Source organism: Patella vulgata, chromosome 6 (genome assembly GCF_932274485.2).
Source record: "Patella vulgata chromosome 6, xgPatVulg1.2, whole genome shotgun sequence".
Taxonomy (NCBI): domain Eukaryota; kingdom Metazoa; phylum Mollusca; class Gastropoda; family Patellidae; genus Patella; species Patella vulgata.
The window spans coordinates 35,100,290-35,113,902 of record NC_065884.2 but is presented as its reverse complement, the minus strand read 5'-3'; the positions used below and the strand labels follow the sequence as shown (position 1 = coordinate 35,113,902).

General features: G+C 36.0%; 1 pseudogene; it reads left to right on the top strand.

Moving 5' to 3' along the window:
* Positions 1-409: 409 nt before the first annotated feature.
* The window catches only part of LOC126824337 (uncharacterized), a 57,421-nt pseudogene continuing 44,217 nt past the window's right edge, over positions 410-13,613 (top strand).

Here is a 13,613-nt window from a genome sequence, read left to right as displayed (position 1 = left end):
TGACAATCTTAGGAGTCAAGTCATGATATTTTATTTTGTACCGCGAACTATGGGATAATCAAATAAAGATGTGTATCTTTTAGCTGACATATAGCTCCATAACTTGTTTAGCTTATTTAAAGAGCAAAATTGTATGTACTTTCTATATACGCTATACGGCAAGTTCACACCAATCTGATTAAAAGTAATTGAGCCATCCTCACTCAAAGTGGCAAATATAGACACCCCCCCCCCCCCACGTAAAAAAGAATTTGCCAGTTATCTAAAACACTCTTAATCCCCTCAAACGCAGTGACGTCACAGTGGCCGAATGCATATTAGAAATGTGTATTCCTTAACTGACCGATCGCAGCTGTTAATCAAAATAATAAATCAACCAATCGAAAAACGCCTTCCCTTCTGCGCGAGCCGGCTATATTTTGTCCGTCCACTTAGCCCGTCAGACGTAAATAAAGGTATTTCCAGCAGACGGTATCCACCAACCCGTCATAATGGTAAAGAGATGTGCATGGGGTACGTGTAATTCGGACAGTAGATACCCGGAGAGACTGACAGGAGGGATAACCTTTATTCCTTTCCCAAAACTTGGAAGAACACACGATAAAGCCAGGCGATGGATACGTTTATGCGGACGACCTTTCGAGCAGTTAAACAAAGAGATACTGTGTGAGCGGGGAAAGGCAAACATCTGTTTGTGTGCACTAAGGTTATTATTTTTTTATACTTTTTACTAGTTTTAGGCCTATAGACTTTGTTGCCTACTTTTTTTTTCAAACAAAATGAAATACATGTACTTGTCTATTGCATCATCATTTTGCAGATGTACCACTACTAGTACTAGTAATAGTATATAGGCTAATTAATATGTCACATGTGGCTGTTTTGACAATGTGACATTAAAATGTCAGCTCAAACATTTTTCTAAATTTATTCCGTTATTGCACTAGGGCAAAAGTGACAGCCAGTGCAGAACAATCTTTTTCATAATTATTAATATAGTTGAGCTTATTTCAATTTGAATTGTTTCTTGTTTGACTGCATATATGTACAGGCCTGCAGGCTGAATAGTTCAGGCATGAGCCTCAATTTCAAGTTTGAATAATAAAAAAAAAGCTGTAGACAGACAAAACAAATCAAGTTGCCAATTAACAACTTGATAGTAATTATCTATGTAAATAAAATGGTCATGTAATTATGTAAACTTACTTATATTGTTATGTGTATCATAACAATAATATTCTTATTATTTTTCCCCCTTTTCAGCACTTTGTAAATGGTCAGCCAGATCCGATCGCTGCACTGCACTATGATCACATTACTCAACCAAGACCACCACCCAAACCCAGAAGTAATTATATTGAGAAACCTGCAGTGGTTGAATCAAAGGTTTTAAGGTAACAGCGGGTTTATCGGCTTTAGAATAATTATTTTCTGTCACCTGTGTTCACAGTATTAGTTATACAGTGGCCTAGAATCGCTGTCTTGTAGATGGTGTCTTCTGTCCTATACTAGGGTTTGAGTTGTGGAATGGTTACCACAATCATTTTAGGTCACAGAGGCTGTCAGTGAGTCAAGTGAGGTGGTTTTGAAACAATACTTGTCGTCTGTCCAACCTCGTGGGTTTCTGCGGGGCCTCCTAAACGCAGAGAAATTATTGCAATATTGCAATGTATATCAGAAATATTTCATTTAGATCCTGGTATAAAGTACACACATTCTTTATGCATAGATGTAAGCTATGGTAATAGGATGAAATTAAAATAGAGAAACTTGTGTTAATGCTGCATTTTTTTTATTAATGGCTAGTCTAATTATTATATTTAGCAGCAAACAAGTAATATATTTTACTATTTATAAAATTACAGTCTCTGGTATAATAATTTTAAATATATTGAATGTACAAATGTTATATTTATATACAAAATTGATATAATTATGAATTTCTTTACAGAGTTACTATAAAGACAAATAATATTGTGTATGAAAACTGTAAAGTAAATGCTTTGAATAATAAAATGGTACAAACAGAGAATGCAGATGATGCTGCCACAGGTTAATTAAACCTATTTTATAGACATGTGGAATTTTTAATAAGAAATGGCTTTAAATGTTCAACATAAAAACATAATAATTTTGAAACATGCTTCTGTATGGTTTCTTTTTCGGGATATGTAGAAGTCCTGTCTCGTAAAAGTGACAAAATCGCAAAATTGAGCCCCAGTTATGAGAAGTTGTCCCTAAACCTGAAACCAATTAATATGGTTTCTAGACAATTTATATTCTGCATGATTGTGCACTAAAAAGAATTTTTTCAGTGTATTACATGCTTCTGTAAGTGTCATATCTCGAGCTAAAAAGGACATTTAATTTCAATGAGCCTTGCGTAAGGGGTGCCTGAAATACATATTATAATCTATTTACTGTTCATCTTTTTCAGGATTTCAACCGATGGACATCTTGGTCATTGCTGCAGAAAATATGAAAATGAAGGAAGAATATGCAAAGTTAATTCTGGAAAATGAAAATCTTAAAAGCAGTCAAGTTCAACAAGTAGATAAAGGAACTAGTATCGACCTATCAACGCAATGTTTTAGTTGTTTAACTTTAAAAAAAATAAGACTCATTTCAATATTATACTGGCTTTTCATATGACCGTTTTTATAATGTATATAAAATGTGTACCAAAAGTTATGGTCTGAAATGCGCAAATATCAAAAGGGACTTAGATATTTGGGATATAAAGATATGTTTTAAGTTTCATCAGAATATGATAAAAATTGTGACCTTTAGACGGTCCACAACTTTCGTATTGCATACATTTACACAATTTGCGTACACAGAGCGGCCATTTTGTCTGGTAGTTTCATATTTCAATTTTCCCGAAATTCGAATTTAACCTTCATTATGGGGGAATGGTGAAATATTTAAACGGTTTTTAAAATCGGGAAAAAAATTGTGACCTCTAGAGAATCCGCAAGCTAAAAATGCGATTTTTCGTACAATCAGCCAGGAGGTTACGTTCGGATATACGCGATTATCAAAAGGAACCAAGATCTTATAGTGTGTAATGGTGATATATTCACATGTTTTTTTTTTAAATCGGATAAAAATTGTGACCTCTACATGGACGGCAAGCTAAAACGTGATTTTTTGTACATTCAATTCAGGAAATTACAATCCGATACGCGCGAATATCGAAAGGAATCAAGATCTGTGGGATATAAACATGTATTTCAGCTCTCATCAAAAACAGGTCAAAATTGTGACATCTAGAGGATCCACAAGCTTGATATACCAGATGCTGTACACTATTTGCGTACGAGGGGCGGCCATTTTGTCCGCCAGTTTTGGTCCGATTTTCACAAAATTGGAACTCAACCAAAATTACGATGTAACGTGATATACTAAAACGGCTTTTTAAATTGGATAAAAATTATGATCTCTATAGGGTCCACAAGCTAAAAACGCAATTTGTCGTACAATCAGGGGCCATAATTCAGGAAGTTACTATCCGATATGGGCGAATATCGACAGGAACCGAGATCTTTGGGTTATGAACTTACATTTCAATTTTCATCAAAATAGGATTAAAATTGTGACCTCTATAGGTTACACAACCTTGGTATACCATATTTTTACGCTATTTGAGAACGAAGGGCGGCCATTTTGTCTGTCCGTTTTTGGGCCGATTTTCACGAAATTCGAACTCAACCATCCTTAGGGTGTAACGGTGATATACTAAACCTTTTTTTAATCGGATAAAAATTATGACCTCTATAGGGTCCACAAGCTAAAAACGTGATTTTTCCAACAATCAGGGGCCATAATTCAGGAAGTTACAGTCCGATAAACTTACATTTCAGGTTTCATCAAAATAGTATTAAAATCGTGACCTCTATAGGGTACCAACCTTGATATACCATATTTTTACGCTATTTGAGAACGAAGGGCGGCCATTTTGTCTGTCAGTTTTTGGGCCGATTTTCACGAAATTCGAACTCAACCATTATGACCTCTATAGGGTCCACAAGCTAAAAACGTGATTTTTCGTACAATCTGGGGCCATAATTCAGGAAGTTATTATCCGATATGCGCGAATATCGGAAGGAACCGAGATCTATGGGTTATAAACTTACATTTCAAGTTTCATCAAAATCAGAAGAAAATTGTGACCTATAGGGTCCACTACCTTGATATACCATATTTTTACGCTATTTGAGATATCCGAGATATCAGGTTACCACACATTCCATGTGACATAGCTACAGACCGCAATTACCAACCGATTTCAATGAAACTTGGAGATTATAATTACATTAATAATATTTCAATGAAACTTGCGGTCTGTATATGAAATGTGTGGTAAACTGATATCTCGGAAACTGCTATCCGGAAGTGGTCGAAATTTTGGCTACCCTGAGATATTATTAATGTTATCATATTCTGTAAGTTTAATGGATATCGGTTGATAATTGTGGTCTGCAGTCGTGCCACATGAAATGTGTGGTAACCTGATATCCCGGAAACCGCTAACCCGAAGTGATCGAAAATTCGCCTACTCTGAGATATTATTAATTTTATCATTTTTTGTAAGTTTCATGGATATCGGTTCATAATTGGAGGGTCTAGAGCTCAAGTGATCTAACTACCAACCATTTTAGTTGGTTGTTAGATCACTTGTGCTCTAGACCCTCCAATTATGGTCTGCAGTCGTGTCACATGAAATGTGTGGTAACCTGATATCTCGGAAACCGCTAACCGGAAGTGCTCGAAATTTCGCCTACTCCGAGATATTATTAATGTAATTATAATCTGCAAGTTTCATTAAAATCGGTTCATAATTGCTGTCTGCAGTCGTGACACATGAAATGTGTAGTAACCTGATATCTCGAAAACCGCTAACCGGAATTGGTCGAAATTGTGGCTACTCTGAGATATTATTCATGTTATCATATTCTGTGAGTTTCATGGATATCGGTTCATAATTGGAGGGTCTAGAGCACAGGTGATCTAACAACCAACTTAAATGGTTGGTAGTTAGATCACTTGTGCTCTAGACCCTCCAATTGCGGTTTGCAGTTGTGCCACGTGAAATGTGTAGTAACCTGTTATCTCGGAAACCGCTAACCGGAGTTTCATTGAAATCGGTTGCTAATTGCGAACTGTAGCCGTGCCACATGAAAGGTGTGGTAACCTGATATCTCGGAAACTGCTAACCGGAAGTGGTCGAAATTTTGGCTACTCTGAGATATTATTAATGTTATCATATTCGGTAAGTTTCTTGGATATCGGTTCATAATTGCGGTCAGTAGCCGTGCCACATGAAATGTGTGGTAACCTGTTATCTCGGAAACTGCTAACCGGAAGTGGTCGAAATTTCGCCTACTCTGAGACATTAGTAATATAATTATAACCTGTAAGTTTCATTGAAATCTGTTCATAATTGCGGTCTGCAGTCGTGACACATGAAATGTGTAGTAACCTGATATCTCGTAAACCGCTAACCGGAGTTTCATTGAAATCGGTTGGTAATTGCGGACTGTAGCCGTGCCACATGAAAGGTGTGGTAACGTGATATCTCGGAAACTGCTAACCGGAATATCTGAGATATTATCAATGTTATCATATTCTGTAAGTTTCATTGAAATCGGGTAACAATTACGGTCTGTTGTCGTAAGGCTATTTTGAAATTCTTGCTTAACCACATGTGGCAAATAGCCACTGCCATAAAAAAAATCATACTGATCAACAGTGCTGGATTAACCCTATGGCAAATAAGGCACGTGCCTTAGGGCCAGCCAAAAATCCAGGCAACAAAATAATAAAGTAAAACTTTTTTGATAATTATCAGGTGGTGAGCATCCTTCTTCATCTACGCGTTTGTCGTAATCTAGCTAGGCAGTGAATGGGAATATGTAGGCTACTTATAGTAAATACAGTACTGTCAATGTTCTGAATTTGTTTGTAATAAATTTTCTGTTGCTAAATTTATCTTAATTCCTTTTGTCAATGAGCCCAACATATCTGTATTTTCAGGCCACCTATCAAAATGTGCCTTAGGGCCAGCAGAGGATAAAGCCAGACGAGTGTTTGACAAGAGCATGCCGTGTATCAGTCAGGAAAAATCGCTGGGTACATCGCTTAATCTTAAAACTGCCACCATTATTGTTTGGCTTGGTGACGGGCTTAAATTGGGGTATCTCCCGTTATTCGAAGAGGCGTGGCAACATCTACAGTGGCAATCCGTCAATTATCTGTACACAACCATTTAATCACCTAATTAAATAAAACAATTAAATTGCCAAACTAAATTTTATGGGTATCCGCCCATTTCGACTACATCCCATTTTGACTACAGCTTTTAGCAACAGACTATACGGTCTAGATTCTTCCATAAAAGCGAAATAAAATGGGGTTTAATGTCCTACTGTTCTGCTCTTTTACATAAAAAAAACCCAAACAATATGGTCACTATATACACTATTTACGTCACCTGATTAAAATTAATTGAGTCATCTTCACCCAAAGTCGTAAATATATACACTCCAAATCCTCATAGATGCCAGTGACGTCACAGTGACCGAATGCATATACATAGCCGCGGTGTGCACTCATTACCACCTGGCTGATTCCTTAATCCCCTAATTAAACATGCATTATGCAAGAGCTAAATCTGCCTATTGCAGGTCTTTCTTTAGGCCTAAAATGTTATAGAAATTATTAATCAGGCATTTATTAACAAAACAAGACCATAAACAACTCTCGATGGCATCGGATACTCGAGATTTTAACTAGATTAGAATGGTTCGCCATTTAAAAATTTAATTAAAAAATTGGAAAGCGAGGCTAAGTCTCGAATAAATCAGTGCCATCGTTACCACAATGCACACATCTTGTCAATACTACAAACAGTGATAACTTGGCTCAGAATGAAGTAATTTGAATGAAATTTTCACTTTGCATTATCTATTTTTGAGCTATTATAGCAAGAATGGTCAGCTTTTTATCTAAATCTTACATAATGTATCTTTAAATAAAACAATTAACTACGGAATATTTTATGTATGAAATGAGGGAGACAAATTAGCATAGCTTGAAAAAGTGGTTTAACTAAAACAGTCGCTGTAGCCATATTCCCGTATCCTTTTGATCCGAATATATTGGAGTAAGCCATGAATACACCTACAATAATGAAACTGTTATCTGTGTCGCTAATACATGAACACCAATGAAACTAATATAAATAATTAATTATATCGGCTTTCATGAAACAAATGCGTTTCAAGTAATACTCATATAAACTAAGTTCATCAACATTTGTATTATTTATGTTCTTGGTCATTTAGAAAATGGAGGAAGAATATTTAAAGTGATCCTGTAATAGTAGGACAAGATTCATTAAGAAACGTGATTGCTATGCCCGGTTCATATATGGTTTATCCGTGTTTATCTAACGCAATGCATCCTTTTCGTAACGAAACATCCACAACACCGAAGCATATTCACATTTCTTTTAGCAGTGTTATAATTTAAAACAAATTAAAATGAAAATAGTCCAAATGAAGTTTTTAATCCGAACTATGTAAATTGAATCCCCATGCCATATTTGATTCACGCTATATTAACTGAGAATTAACGTTGAATATTAGTTAAAAGTCAGGCAATACTCGGGATAGGCCGCCGTCGTTTCGTGAATTTGTCTCCAATTTCCGAAATTAATACATTTCTGGTTAGCCTCTTTCCAAGAATGGGTGGTGGCTTTGAAATAAATATATTTTCAAAATGTTTTACGAATCCGAAATCCCCGAAATTTCCTGATAAAAAAATTGACCTGCTTAGCTGTAACTTTGACTATTTAACCTATTATTCTAATTCTTTATTCTTTGAGTACCTTAAAATATTTACTTTAAATCTACTATTTCCGATTTTCAAATATCGAAAATTATGTCATTGACATTTCATCCCGGAAGTAAAATCTAACATGATAACTTCTTGAATATTAATACGATTTTTATGAAATTGGGAATGTATATAGATCTGATTGATTCGTACGAAGGCCCATTAGTGCCAAAATAAAATAATCCGTTTGAACGAGTTAGTATCTCGTTTGAGCGAATTGGTATCTCGTTTGAGCGAATTGGTATCTCGTTTGAACGAATTAATTATCTCGTTTGAACGAATTAATTATCACGCTTAAACGAATGAATTATCTCGTTTGAACGAATGAATTATCTCATTTGGACGAATTGATTATCTCGTTTGAACGAATTAATCATCTCGTTTGAACGAATTCAGATTTCGATTGTACAGAAGCGTGAGAGGGACATCCAGAAATTGTGTTTTAAATAAAGATAATGCCATTTAATACGCAATTTCTTTACTAATTCTAGCGTTACCGTCAGTAGAAGGAACTACATTTATGAGAATGAGAATTAGTATAGAATATGTTGGAAGTTATCCACGTTTTAAAAGCCGAATATCTTTAATGCCTCGAACAACCAGTACGGTGGTTACATTCCGTGCACACATCTTGTCAAACCTTCAAAGGCTGATAAAGTAATTTAATGAAATTTTCAATATATTTATTTTGCATTATCTATTTTTGAACTTTTATAGCAAGAACGACTAACTCGTTATCTAAATCTTACATAATGTATCTTTCATATTGGCTTCAAGTCCTCTGTCCTATCGAAGAAGTCGGCCAACGGCACCGTCGCTTCTCCGCACGGTTCCCTAGTGGGAGGGATGCGACGTGTAATGCGATAAATTTGGCGGCACTACTACCCTTGCTTCGTTTTGCATGCTGCATGCGCAAATTAGTTATTTCTTTTAACACTCCCACCCCACCGCTCTATCTTAGAAACTCACCCAAATCCTCTTCCAAGGCAATCAACACTGGAAATAAGTTCATCTGGCAACAATAACATTAATCCTTAATATGTAAATATCTCTGACAAGCAATCGTATACCTTAGTTCTGTTCACTGTGCTAGTAAAAACTCAGCCAAGGCACAATATTCCATTTTATTTCTTAATTGGGTGCATTTCCAATACACGTATTACAGAATTATACATATACCTGTCGTAATGCCTGTTTAAGCATATACATGTCATAAAACAATGACTTCACTACAATGTTGTGGCTAACCCAGGCTAACATTAAACAAATTGGATAATTTCCAAGGTATTCTATACTAATTCCCCTTTTCACAAGTGTAGTTCCTTCTACTGACGCTAACGCTAGACATAGTAAAGAACCTACGCGTATTAAATCATATTATCGTTACTTGAAACATAATTTCTGCATGTCCCTTCTATGCTTCTGTACAATCGAAATCTTAATTCGTTCAAACGAGATACTAACTCGTTCAAACGAGATACTAACTCGTTCAAACGAGATACTAACTCGTTCAAACGAGATACATTCGCGGCAATACTATATACCGGGAAAAAACGGAAAACACAGGAAAACAACCGGAAAACACCGGAAAACACCATTTTATACTGAATACCGGAAAACCCCGGAAAAAACACTAAATACCGGAAAACACACTAAATACCGGAAAACACACTAAATAGGTAACCCGGAGACTGGCACCCTAAATAGGTAACCGGGAGCCTGGTCCTCTGTGTGCCTGGGTTAGGGTTAGGGTTAGGGTTAGTTTCCGGTTTATAGTATAGCCCTTCTCCGGGTTACCTATTTAGGGTGGTTTCCGGTATTTAGTGTGTTTTCCGGTATTTAGTGTTTTTCCGGTGTTTTCCGGTATTCAGTATAACATGGTGTTTTCCGGTAGTTTTCCGGTGTTTTCCGGTATATAGTATAGCCCATCAATTCGTTCAAACGAGATAATTAATTCGTTCAAACAAGATAATTAATTCGTTCAAACGAGATAATTAATTCGTTCAAACAAGATACTAATTCGTTCAAACGAGATACCAACTCGTTCAAGCGAGATAGTAACTCGTTCAATCGAGATACTAACTCGTTCAAACGAGATACTAACTCGGTCTAACGAGATAATTAATTCGTTCAAACGAGATAATTAATTCGTTCAAACGAGATACTAATTCGTTCAAACGAGAAACTAATTCGTTCAAACAGATTAATAATTTTGGCACTAATGGGCCTTCGTAGATTCAACTTCAACGATGTCAATAAAAATTTCCAACTTATCTCCATCTGGAGAAATTAAAGATCAAACTTTAAATTTATTTTTGTACTTCGTAAGAAATTACTTATGCGTTCAGAAAATATGAAGCTTGTGGATCGAACCGGACGTGCCACCATCTTGAAACGTGAAAAATCCTAAGGCTTTTGTGATATTTTACTTTCAGACATGGGAGTTACATTTACTGAATCCTTTAAAGAATGCCTAAAAAAGTTCAGAGCAGAATTTTGATTTAGGTCAACTGATAGTCACCATTTTGAATTAAATATTAAAAATAGTGAAAAATCTACATTAACGGGCTTGTAAATAAACACAATAGGCCGTAGTTTGTTGAATTCATCTCCCATTTCTGAAATTCATACATTTCTGGATAGCCTGGCTCCTGGTCTAATTTTTGGGTACACAATTTCGAATTTCCACTTTGACGTTTTTCGTGCCGACAAAGTTGTTTACGAGTGAAAAATCCACATTAACGACTTGGAAATACTCGGAATAGGCCGTCGTTTCGTTAATTCGTCTCCTATTACCGAAATTAATATATTTCTGGTTAGCCCCCTTCAAAGAATGGGTGGTGCCTTCTGAATCAATATATTTTCAAAACGTTTTACGAATACAAAATCCTCGAAATATCCTGATAAAAAAATTGACCTACATAGCTGTAATTTTGTGCCTATTTAATCTATTAACTAGTTTTTTCTTCTTTTGAGTACCTTAAAACATTTACTTTAAATCTGTTATTTCTGATTTCTGGGAATGTAAGTTGATCTGGTTGACCCAACTTCAAGGATGTCATTAGTAAATATTTAACTTATCTCCCCTTCGAGAAATTCAGGATCAAAGTTTTAAAAAAATCTACAAAATTTTGCTTGCTGAAATGTTTTTGCTATATAAGATAGGGCCTTCTTGACAGATTTTAATAATCATTTTTTTCTTTAAGATTCTTGAACAGGTTTAATTAGTTTTATAGAGTATTGTTTTTGTTCGGATTATTATTATCAATTTTTTTACATCGCGTTTTTGGAAAAAGTCCATATTCTACAGAATTAAACTCTATATTATCCGAAAGGTATTAAGTTTGAATCGTGAATGAAAAACTAAATCTTTAAAAATGATAACAGAAAGTGATGTCATCGACGAAAATAGACCAATATTAGAAATCAAAGGAAACTTTTTTGTTCTATAACCAATTTGAATGCGGTTTTCACAAATTTGTAGCTGTTTGTATTTATCAGATTTTAATTTGGTACATTGTGGCCTCTCCGACGCATGCGTGTGGCCCAATTTTAAGATCAAAATCGAAAAGGGTGAAAATTCTGAGCGTAACTTTTTTTTATTTTTGAAGATTTCGACTTGAAACTTTTAGAACACAATATAAACGGGTGGATTAAATGAATTGAGGCAGGTTTATCTTTTTTGGTGACTATGTCTGATCGGTGACCGTTAATTCTTTCCCTAAGTGCATTTTGAGTCTCCCCTACGTATTGCTTGTCACATTTTCTGCATGAAATTAGATAAATTATGTTTGAACTACTGCATGAAAGTTGGTCTTATATTGGGAATTGTGTGCCAGATGTTTTGTTATGGAAATGGTCGGATATTTTTAAGATTTTGCATGTTTGACATCTTGGATGGCCACAAATTTTGGTTTTAACTGCTGATTGTATATTATTTGTTTCTTTGGCGGCAAGCTCAGCTAGAGTGTTGTTTTTTATACGTTGTAGATAGCGTTTGGAGTATCCCCTTTCTCTTAGTTTGCTAAATACCAGCGTGCACGCTGACTCAAAGTCGGTCTTCTGAGTACATATCCTATGAAAGCGGAGAATCTGAGATTTTATGATGCCAGAGAAGGTATGTTTGGGGTGAAGAAAGGAGCTCTTGAACAATAGTTGATGTGTATCGGTTTCTTTGAAAAATACTTTAGTTTCTAGTTGGCCAGTATTTTTGGTGTTGCTACTTTTAAAGACGGTGGTGTCAAGAAAATCTATGCTGTTATGACTTATATTTGCGGTTAATTTGACAGATGAATGGTGATTGTTCAAAATGTTGAAAAACGTCCAAAATTCGTCTAGTGTGTACGTCCAGACTATGAAAACGTCATCTAGAAAGCGCCCATAGAAATCTGGTGCAGAACTTCCCTTTCCCACTCCGCCATGAAGAGGTTTGCATAACTTGGGGCAAATCGTTTTCCCATCGCAGTTCCGGAAGACTGGAGGTATACTTGGTCGTTGAAAGCGAAGTCATTCCTCCTCAGACAAATGTCGAGTAGTTTGAGGTTTTCTTCGTCCGGCCCGGATCCTTGCGGGTTCCTAAGAAATACTTTTCTAACTGCTTCAATACCTGTGTTATTATCAATGTTCGTGTACATGCTTTGTACGTCGATGGATATTAAAATGGTGTGTTCGGGGACTCTTAACTGTTTGATTTTCTGAATGAAATCGTTAGTGTCTTTAAGGTAGGATGGGTGTTGGCATGCTAGGGGTAATAAGAAATGGTCTATATTTTGTGATACGTTGTATGATTCGCTGCCACAGTCTGATATTAGTGGGCGTCCCTTGGGTAATTTATTAGGTATAAACCATTCTGTTTCTGGATTTTTATGTATTTTTGGTAGTGTATAGAGATGTCTTTGTCAGTCAGATTTAGCAGATAGATAATCATATTGTTTTGCTGTTATGTATTCCTTATCCTGCAATTCATATAAGATGTTGTTTATTAAAGTTGCGGTGTCCTTAAAGATGGGTTGGTCTAATTTAGTGCAATGTATAGGATTACTTAATTGTTTTTCTGCCTCTGAGATATAGTTTGCGCGATTCATTATGAAACAACTCGAGCCTTTGTCGCTTTTCTTAATTATTATGTTTTTGTCTTTTTTAAGGGTGTTTGATGCTGTTTTAGTTGCTCGGTTGAGATTTGGTTTTTGTGATTGTGGTTGAAGGGATGATATTTCTATAGTCATTTCGTCGAAAGTTTTTAGGATGGCTGGTGATAATCACTTTTTAGGTGGTTTCCATGTGGATTTTGCTGTGAATAATTTTTTACCTCTGCCGGGTTTGTTCCTAAAAAAATAAGTCAACGAAAGTGTTCTTTGGAAGCGATCGGTTGCCTGGGTAATGGGGTCTATGGATGTTATTGTGGGCGTTGGGATGAATTTAAGGCCTTTATCAAGAATGTTCATTTCTAGGGGGTTGAGCCCGGAGAAGGGCTATACTATAAACCGGAAACTAACCCTAACCCTAACCCAGGCACACAGAGGACCAGGCTCCCGGCTACCTATTTAGGGTGCCAGTCTCCGGTGTTTTCCGGTTGTTTTCCGGTGTTTTCCTGTGTTTTCCTGTGTTTTCCTATTAAGGGTGCCAGTCTCCGGTGTTTTCCGGTGTTTTCCTGTGTTTTCCGTTGTTTTCCGGTATATAGTATTGCCGTAAAACGATTGTATCATATTTAGAAG